Genomic DNA, 10,642 nt, shown 5'->3' on the forward strand with positions numbered 1-10,642 from the left:
ATGTAGTATATAACACAGCCCACGCAGTAAATAACACAGCCCATGTAGTATATAGCACAGCCCACGTAGTATATAGCACAGCCCACGTAGTATATAACACAGCCCACGTAGTATATAGCACAGCCACATAGTATATAACACAGCTACATAGTGCATAGCACAGCCATGTAGTATATAGCACAGCGACATAGTATATAGCACAGCTTACATAGTATATAGCACAGCGACATAGTATATAACACAGCCCATGCAGTATATAACACAGCCCACGCAGTATATGACACAGCTCACGTAGTATATAACACAGCCCACGTAGTATATAACGCAGCCCACGCAGTATATAACACAGCCCACGAAGTATATGACACAGCTCACATAGTACATAACACAACCCTACTTAGTATATAGCACAGCGACGTAGTATATAACACAGCCCACGCAATATATAACACAGGCCACGCAGTATATAACACAGCACACATAGTATATAACACAGCCCACGTAGTATATAGCAATGTGGGCACCATATCCCTGTTAAAAAAAAAACATTTAAAATAAAAAATAGTTAAATACTCACCTTCCGGCAGCCCCCGGATCCAGCTCAGGCCTTTAGCGATGCTCCTCGCGACGCTCCGTTCCCAGTAATGCCTTGCGGCAATAACCCACTAAGTCATCATCTCGCGAGACCGCTACGTGATCTCGAATCAATGCATTCTTGGGACCAGAGCATCACGGGGAGCGGGAAAGGCTGCCGAGGATGCCGGAAGGTGAGAATATAATGGGTTTTTTTATTATTATTTTTAACATTATATGTTTTTACTATTGATGCTGCATAGGCAACATCAATAGTAAAAAGTGAAGCGGTGTTTAAATCCCGCCCCAATATCATGGATTGGTCGCGGCCCAGGATTTCCGTGACAGACAGACGTTACAGACAAACAGACGGACGTACTCCTTAGACAATTATGTATATAGATGGTATAGTATTTCTGCACCACACAAGAAAACATTCAGGGAGCATTGCTTTCTGAGAGGCTTCTCTGACACCGAGGTAACTTTTTCAGAAAGATTCAAGAGATCCTCCATTTTTCTGACAGCACCCAGACATTCCTGGAAAATTGGCCAGTATGTTTCTAAGGTCGGAGTCACACTACCGTAGAAGAGTACAGCCAAGTCTTATGTGAGAAAACATTGCATAGCACTCGGCCCAGTGCTAATCTATGGGGCAGCTCGCATACGCGTTTATTTTCTCAGCCATATTTGGCGTGCATGAAAAATCTTAGCATGCTGCAATTGTCACAGAGACTCTACCGAGACTCGCCAATGCAAACCTATATATATACAGCTCTGGCAAAAATTAAGAGACCACCACATCAAAACTTTGTCAGGGCAAGACCATTCTCCAGACCTGAACCCCATTGAAAACCTTTGAATGTAATCAAGAGGATGATGGATAGTCACAAGCCATCAAACAAAGAAAAACTGCTTAATTGTTAGCGCCAGAAGCAGTGTGAAAGACTGGTGGAAAGCATGCCAAGACGCATGAAAGTTGTGATTAAAAATCATGGTTATTCCACAAAATGTTGATTTCTGAACTCTCCTCGAGTTAAAACATTAGTATTGTTGTTTCTAAATGATTATGATCTCATTTTCTTTGCATTATTTGAGGTATTTTTTTTTTTTGACCACTTTTCTTTGTCAGAAAAAAAATACAAAATTTATTGTTTGGAAATGCAGAGACATGTTGTCAGAAGTTTATAGACAAAAAGAACAATTTACATTTTACTCAAAAACATACCTATAAAGAGAAAAATCAGACAAAATGAACATTTTGCAGTGGTCTCTTAATTTTTGCCAGAGCTGTATATATAATATATACAGGAAACAAATATATCTTGGTACCGTGTTAGCCAGTAGATAGAAAAATATTTAGAATTGAGAGTCCTCAGTGGTTGATACCTTTTAATTACCGTATATACTCGAGTATAAGCCGACCCGAGTATAAGCCGACCCCCCTAATTTTGCCACAAAAAACTGGGAAAACTTATTGACTCGAGTATAAGCCTAGGGTGGAAATGCAGCATTTACCGGTGAATTTCAAAAATAAAAATAGATCATTATTTCCCCATAGCTGTGCCATATAGTGCTCTACACCATTCATATTTCCCCATAGCTGTGCCCCATATAGTGCTCTGCACCGTTCACTGTGCCCCCTAGCTGTGCCATATACAGTGCTCTGCACCGTTCACCGTGCCCCATAGCTGTGCCATATACGGTGCTCTGCACCGTTCATTGTGCCCCATAGCTGTGCCATATACGGTGCTCTGCACCGTTCATTGTGCCCCCTAGCTGTGCCATATAGTGCTCTACACCATTCATATTTCCCCATAGCTGTGCCCCATATAGTGCTCTGCACCGTTCATTGTGCCCCCTAGCTGTGCCATATACAGTGCTCTGCACCGTTCACTGTGCCCCATAGATGTGCCATATATACGGTGCTCTGCACCGTTCATTGTGCCCCCTAGCTGTGCCATATACGGTGCTCTGCACCGTTCACTGTGCCCCCTAGCTGTGCCTTATACGGTGCTCTGCACCGTTCATTGTGCCCCCTAGCTGTGCCTTATACGGTGCTCTGCACCGTTCATTGTGCCCCCTAGCTGTGCCTTATACGGTGCCCTGCACCGTTCATTGTGCCCCCTAGCTGTGCCTTATACGGTGCTCTGCACCGTTCACTGTGCCCCATAGCTGTGCCATATACGGTGCTCTGCACCGTTCATTGTGCCCCCTAGCTGTGCCATATACGGTGCTCTGCACCGTTCACTGTGCCCCCTAGCTGTGCCTTATACGGTGCTCTGCACCGTTCATTGTGCCCCCTAGCTGTGCCTTATACGGTGCTCTGCACCGTTCACTGTGCCCCATAGATGCTCCACATTAATCTGTGCTGCCGCTGCTACTGCTGCAATAAAAAAAAAAAAACACATACTCACCTCCCTTGATTGCAGCTCCCAGCGTCTCGTTCCGGCGCCTCCATCTTCCCGGCGTCTCTGCTCTGACTGATCAGGCAGAGGGTGCCGCGCACACTATATGCGTCATCGCGCCCTCTGCCTGATCAGTCAGAGAGCGCAGACGCCGGGAAGATGGAGGCGCCGGCCGGGAAGATGGATCGGCGCCCGGCGGCTGGAACGAGGACAGGTGAATATAACATACTCACCTATTCCTGGCGATCCTCGCGCTGTCCCCTCCTGTCTTCGGCGCTGCAGCTTCTTTCTCTATCAGCGGTCACCGGCACCGCTGATTAGAGGAATGAATAGGCGGCTCCGCCCCTATGGGAGGTGGAGCCGCTTATTCATTTCTGTAATGAGCGGTCCCACGTGACCGCTGAAGAGAGGAAGAAGCTGCAGCGCCGAAGCCCGTGGGACGGCAGGGACAGCGCGAGGATCGCTGGGACTAGGTAAGTATACCCCAGCGCCCTCAGCCCCTCACCTGCCGACCCCACCGCTACCGTGACTCGAGTATAAGCCGAGGGGGGCACTTTCAGCCCTAAAATTTGGGCTGAAAATCTCGGCTTATACTCGAGTATATACGGTAGCCATTAAAAGGTATCAACCACTGAGGACTCTCAATTCTAAATATTTTTCTATTTAATATATATACACTGCTCAAAAAAATAAAAGGAACACTTAAACAACAGAATATAACTCCAAGTAAATCAAACTTCTGTGAAATAAAACTGTCCACTTAGGAAGCAACACTGATTGACAATCAATTTCACATGCTGTTGTGCAAATGGAATAGACAACAGATGGAAATTATTGGCAATTATGAAGACACACTCAATGAAGGAGTGGTTCTGCAGGTGGGGACCACAGACCACATCTCAGTACCAATGCTTTCTGGCTGATGTTTTGGTCACTTTTGAATGTTGGTTGTGCTTTCACACTAGTAGTGGAATGAGATGGACTCTATAACCCAAACAAGTGGCTCAGGTAGTGCAGCTCATCCAAGATGGCACATCAATGTGAGCTGTGGCAAGAAGGTTTGCTGTGTCTGTCAGCGTAGTGTCCAGAGGCTGGAGGCACAACCAGTACACCAGGAGATGTGGAGGGGGTAGTAGGAGGGCAGCAACCCAGCAAAAGGACCGCTACCTGAGCCTATGTGCAAGGAGGAACAGGAGGAATACTGCCAGAGCCCTGCAAAATGACCTCCAGCAGGCCACAGAAGTGTATGTATCTGCACAAACGGTTAGAAACCGACTCTATGAGGATGGTCTGAGTGCCCAACACCCACAGTTGGGGGTTGTGCTCACAGCCCAACACCGTGCGTGACGCTTGGCATTTGCCACAGAACACCAGGATTGGCAAATTAACCACTAGCGCCCTGTTCTCTTCACAGATGAAAGCAGGTTCACACTGACCACATGTGACAGACGAGACAGAGTCTGGAGATGCCATGGAGAGCGATATGCTGCCTTCAACATCCTTCAGCATGACCGGTTTGGTAGTGGATCAGTAATGGTGTGGGACGGCATTTCTTTGGAGGGTGGCACAGCCCTCCATGTGCTCGCCAGAGGTAGCCTGACTGTCATTAGGTAACGAGATGAGATCCTCAGACCCCTTGTGAGACCATATGCTGGTGCGGTTGGCCATGGGTTCCTCCTAATGCAGGACAATGCCAGACCTCATGTGGCTGGAGTGTGTCAGCAGTTCCTGTAAGATGAAGGCATTGAAGCTATGGGCTGGCCCACCCGTTCCCCAGACCTGAATCCAATTGAACACATCTGGGACATCATGTCAAGGAGTTGGCAGATGCTTTAGTCCAGGTCTGAGTTCCCTCAGGAGATTATCCGCCGCCTCATAAGGAGCATGTTTAGGCATTGTAGGGAAGTCATACAGGCACATGGAGAAGCCACACACACTACTGAGCATCATTTCCTTGTTTTGAGGCATTTCCACTGAAGTTGGATAAGCCTGTAATTTGATTTTCCACTTTGATTTTGAGCATCATTTCAACTCCAGATTGTGATTAACATTGATCCTTTTTTAGGTTTTACTGTTCTCAACGCATTCCACTATATAATCAATAAAGATTTACAACTGGAATATTTCATTCAGTGATATCTAGGATGCTGGATTTTAGTGTTCGCTTTATTTTTTTGAGCTGTGTACATAGATGTTAGTGACACATATATATATATATATATATATAGATAGATAGATAGATAGATAGATATAGAAAAGAAAGATATAGAAAGATATAGAAAAAAGAAGGAACAGCACAGTATACTTATCTTCGGGTGCAAGGCCCCCAAACAATCTGTCCACTGATCGTCCAGGCTTCATAGAATTAAAAAAAAAAGAGGCAGCACTCCATTGTTCCAATATAAAACGTGCAGGATTTAATTTACCCACATGTCTGGGCAACGTTTCAGCTCAAAATAAGCCTTTCTCAAGCAGTGGGTGTATCTATATGCTGTGTATCTATACGTGTCTTAGCAATCCTTAATTGTGGTTATTAATATATACATTATAAAGTGCATTACACATTACATTCTTTAGAACATTGCATATTGCCATCAATCCATATTAACGTGCTTATTATTCACTAGATGGCAGCCCGATTCTAAAGAATCGGGAGTCTAGAATCCATATATACTTTATTTATTCAAATGTAAGAATAATACAATTAATAAATAATAGTAAGAAAGAACAAAAAATGGCTGCACTCACCAGCTCTTGACAATTCTTGTTATTTAAGTAAAAATTCAAAAATCACACCAAAATGGCGGGTGGCGTGTGTCACAGTACGGCACGTTTCTGATTGGTCGCTCGCAGCAGGCGGCAACCAATCAGACACTGGACACTGTTGACGTCACTTATCTCCGGACATTAGCTCCAGACATTAGCTCCGGACATTAGCTCCGGACATTATCTCCGCACATTAGCTCCGGACATTAGCTCCGGACATTAGCTCCGGACAAAGCCACGGAAGTTGGCACAAATTGCAGGAAGTAGTATTCTAGGCAATTAATCTCCGGACATTAGCTCCGGACATTAGCTCCGGACATTAGCTCCGGACATTAGCTCCGGACAAAGCCACGGAAGTTGGCACAAATTGCAGGAAGTAGTATTCTAGGCAATTATATATTAGATGTGCTCACATAAAACCTGCTACAATTCTTAATGTTTCCTCAGATTATATCTTGCACTGCAATATAGATCGCTATATTAATAATTAGTTTACTTTTCTACTCACCCCGGGATACGCATGTTAAACATGGAGGACGCCATCTCAATTATCCGGCGTTTTGCCTAACCTATTGCGCACGTCCAAGGGCGTCACCGCTATGGAGTGGATTACCGGCCAATCAACTTTACTGTGTGGCATTCTATGACAGTGCATGCGCGCATCCTCTTTGAATCGCCATATTTGTTGGGGCATTTCACTTATGCTATGTTCTCTCTCGGCGATATGCACACAACATTTTTTAGACAACTCTAGGCCATCTACATGCAGTATATCTATAATCATATGGACTTTTGATAGGTGTACATACCACCCTGACGCACCGGACGGCACCTTATACAGGTTGTCTCCGGGAATCACCTAGTGTCCAGATGTCGCAATTAACCCTTTAAGGTCAAAATGCCGCAACTGCGACCACTAAAGGTAGTAACACCTCAGTCCTGGTTATTATTCTGCACATAATAGTATGCCTTTATTAACCCCTTTACCCCCAAGGGTGGTTTGCACGCTAATGACCGAGCCAATTTTTACAATTCTGACCACTGTCCCTTTATGAGGTTATAACTCTGGAACGCTTCAACGGATCCCGGTGATTCTGACAATGTTTTCTCATGACATATTGTACTTCATGATAGTGGTAAAATTTCTTGATATTCCCTGCGTTTATTTGTGAAAAAAATGGAAATTTGGCAAAAATTTTGAACATTTTGCAATTTTCCAAATCTGAATTTTTATGCAATTAATATATTGAGATATGTTATAATATATTGACATATAGAGATATGTCACACAAAATACTTAATAAGTAACATTTCCCACATGTCTACTTTACATCAGCACAATTTTGGAACTAAATTTTTTTGTTAGGGAGTTATAAGGGTTAAAAGTTGACCAGCAATTTCTCATTTTTACAACACCATTTTTTTTAGGGACCACATCTTGAAGTCATTTTGAGGGGTCTATGTGATAGAAAATAACCAAGTGTGACACCATTCTAAAAACTGCACCCCTCAAAGTGCTCAAAAACAAATTCAATACGTTTATTTATCCTTCAGGTGCTTCACAGGAATTTTTGGAATGTTTAAATAAAATTGAACATTTAACTTTTTTTTCACAAAAAATTTACTTCAGCTCCAATTTGTTTTATTTTACCAAGAGTAACAGGAGAAAATGGACCCCAAAAGTTGTTGTACAATTTGTCCTAAGTACGCTGATACCCCATATGTGGGGGTAAACCACTGTTTGGGCGCATGGCTGAGCTCGGAAGCAAAGGAGCGCCATTGCTCAATGCAAAATTGACTGGAATCGAAATGGGACGCCATGTTACGTTTAGAGAGCCCCTGATGTGCCTAAACATTGAAACCCCTGTGGTGCGGTGACCCACGTTACAGCCAGGGGGCGCTATGTGTTCAATTCAAGATGCGCTTGGAGGCATAAATGTGATGAAACCAAGTCTGGCAGGAGTGTATATGACCGCTGTGTGTGTTGCAGTGTTGCAGAGGAAGACACACTGTGCTGTCAGTCTGAAGTTTGGTTGGTGTGCTGGCACCTGTAGTCCCACAAGTAGTTGTGTAATGCTAATGGGAGATTGGCAGGGCTAGTTATGAGAGATGGGAGGGTCAAACTAGCCACACACACCCACACTCCCACCCAGGGGAGTGGTTACAGGTATGTAATGTGACCAGGGTGTGGGTCACATGTTCCTGTGTGGTTCCTGTGTATGGATCCGTTTGGTCCATGTGCAAGGTCCTGGACGGTCGGTGTCTGAAGTCCTGCAAGCACCTGAGACCGTGGAACTGATGAACGTGGACCTGATGAACGGTCAGTGTTGGTCTGTCCTGGTATGGGCTGGAGTCCTGGAAGCACTGAGATCCATGAGTTTTGCAATAGCCTGGGTGTTGGATTGTCCTGAAGTGGGCTGGAGTCCTGGAAGCACTGCTGAGGCTATGGACTGAATGCTCGAGGGTGTTGGATTGTCCTGGGATGGACTGGAGTCCTGTAAGCACTTGGTAAGATCATGGACTGATAGCCTGTGTGTTGGAAGTGCCTGTGATTGGACTTCCTGGAAGCGCATGGAAAGGCTGCATCTACAGAGCCTGAGACGGTTTCTGTGTTTGGGGAAGCTACAGTTCCTACTGTGGGTCTGGACTATCTGAGGTGCCCTGGTCACAAGGACAGTGATCCCAGTGAGGCAGTTTCCCTGTGAACCAGCACTGGCAGGAGTCAGTGTGTAAAGCCGAAGCTCCTGAGGTAATCCCTGGTATGGGATAAAACCTGTAATATATGGCAGAGACGTATCTGCCATTGGAACAGACTGTCAGGGTTTAATAAGTTCCGTTGATGCATGTAATGTAATGAAGAGAAAAGACGTGACTACCAAATGTTTTGTAAAGCCATACATGTTAAAGTAACAGACTGTGTGTAACCTGGCTTGCGGTGCGGTTTATGATGCTTTAATAAACCGGAACGGACTTAATTTGAGGAAAAATCGTGCATGTATGCGTTATTCCTGTGCAAAGCGAGTGTCCCCCAAGACCCGAAGGAAGGGAAACCCTACACCCCCCACAAGTGACACCATTTTGGAAAGTAGACCCGCTAAGGAACTTATCTAGATGTGTGGTGAGCACTTTGACCCATTAAGTGATTCACAGAAGTTTATAATGCAGAGCCGTAAAAATAAAAAATCATATTTTTTCACAAAAATGTTCTTTTCACACCCAATTTTTTATTTTCCCAAGGGTAAGAGAAGAAATTGGACCCCAAAGTTGTTGTACAATTTGTCCTGAGTACGCTGATACCCGATATGTGGGGGTAAACCACTGTTTGGGCGGATGGGAGAGCTCGGAAGGGAAGGAGCACTGTTTGACTTTTCAATGCAAAATTGACAGGAATTGAGATGGGACGCCATGTTGCATTTGGAGAGCCACTGGTGTGCCTAAACACTGAAACCCCCCACAAGTGACACCATTTTGGAAAGTAGACCCCTAAGGAACTAGATGTCTGGTGTTAGGGCTGGCGGAACGCACCGAGTAAATATAGAGATGTTATTTGGTGCGTTCGCAGCCCAGGGTCCACCGTGCAGGAAAAAAAACTGCAGCTGGCAAACGCGGCACAATATGGCGGTAGAAGAAAACTCTGTTGCTTCACAGAGTTGCTATAAAGAAAGGACTGTGTCCTGTTAAACTCCACAGGAATACACAGTAACTGCTGAGCAGATAGCAGCTTGTGGTCATGCAGTCCAGGAGACAAACATACAATCTCCTCACCGGAGGAGCTGGTGTTCTAGTGGCTTATTTCAGCCGGGCCCTGAAACCAAACACACAATCTCCTTACCGGAGGTGTCGGTATTCTAGTGGCTTATTCAGTCCCCGAATACACACAAGCGTGACTACATTGGCGCAAAACTCATGACATACATTGATACTAGTGCATGGCCGTGCGGTCATGCGAACCTTATATAGCTGCAGCACGTACAGGAGCTTCCTAGAAGGACCAATGAGAGGCTGCCACAGAGCCAGAGGAACTTCAGGACCTTCCTGGAGAACCAATGGGTCTTGCTGCAGTATCTAAGCATGTGACCCTCGATCTCCAATGAGAGATCTTACCCTGGGCATGCTCGGAAGGGGAAAAGCAGGACTTAGTCCCAAAAGCGTCTGCTCGCCGCTGCCCAACACTGGCTTCAATGGCAGAAGCTGGAAAAGCAGCAGTAACCCTTTGCACAGAGTCAAACTGAGCGAGATGCTGGGACCGACGTCTCTGCTGAGCAGGCTCCACTGCGGCAGGAGAAGAATGGGAGACCGCAGCTGAGCTAGCCCGAGAGTCCCCCTGTGCAGAGGTGGGAACTTGACCCCTAACATCTGGTGAGCACTTTGACCCACCAAGTGCTTTACAGAAGTTTATAATGCAGAGCCGTAAAAATAAAAAATCATATTTTTTCACAAAAATGATTTTTTGGCCCCAATTTTTTTCCCAAGGGTAAGAGAAGAAATTGGACCCCAAAAGTTGTTTTACAATTTGTCCTGAGTACGCTGATACCCCATATGAGAGGGTAAACCACTGTTTGGGTGCACGCCAGAGCTCGGTAGGGAAGGAGCGCCATTTGACTTTTCAATGCAAAATTTACTGGAATTGAGATGGGACACCATGTTGCATCCATGTGTTAGTCCAAGGCTAACAGTTGAAATTGGACCCCAAAAGTTGTTGTCCAATTTGTCCTGAGTACCCTAATACCCCATATGTGGGGGGAAACCACCGTTTGAGCGCATGTCAGAGCTCGGAAGGGAAGGAGCGTCATTTGTAATGCAGACTTAGATGGATTGGTCTGCAGGTGTCACATTGCGTTTACAGAGCCCCTAATGTACCTAAACAGTAGACTCCCCCCACAAGTGACCCCATATTG

The sequence above is a fragment of the Ranitomeya imitator genome, chromosome 2 (assembly GCF_032444005.1).
Source record: "Ranitomeya imitator isolate aRanImi1 chromosome 2, aRanImi1.pri, whole genome shotgun sequence".
NCBI lineage: Eukaryota > Metazoa > Chordata > Amphibia > Anura > Dendrobatidae > Ranitomeya > Ranitomeya imitator.